This window comes from Phalaenopsis equestris, unplaced genomic scaffold (genome assembly GCF_001263595.1).
Source record: "Phalaenopsis equestris unplaced genomic scaffold, ASM126359v1 Scaffold000002, whole genome shotgun sequence".
Taxonomy (NCBI): Eukaryota; Viridiplantae; Streptophyta; class Magnoliopsida; order Asparagales; family Orchidaceae; genus Phalaenopsis; species Phalaenopsis equestris.
Window position 1 is genome coordinate 42,872,797 of NW_018164444.1, and position 449 is coordinate 42,873,245.

The window sequence follows — 449 nt, forward strand, 5'->3', positions numbered from 1 at the left end:
TCTTCCCCTCTCTTCTCTGCTATAAACATAGTTTCTTTTGAATTTTTTTGGGTTGTTGAAGAAAAGTTTGCAAAAGAGGAGTAGAAATTTTGGCTGTGAGGAGATTGAAAAGAGAAATCTGTGAGAGTATTTCTTTGAGGTGAATTCTTATGTTGCAGTGCTTTACATTGGCATTAAGGAGGTACCTCTTCTTCCCCCCTTTTTCTTCGGTGCCCTGTTTCCTTTCGATTTTCCTCTCTGCCGAGCCTTTGAACTTGGCTCTGTTGGATGATACAACATGCTAGTTCTCTTTACTTTCATATATTTTGAGGCATTCTTTTTAAAAGCATGTGAAGGATGAAATGTGAGCATGTTTCAAGGGTGAGATTCGATTAATTGCTTAGGATGGTGCAAGCATAGCATGATATAAGTATTCTTATTTTCTCCTATTAGCTTGAGATGAAATCGTA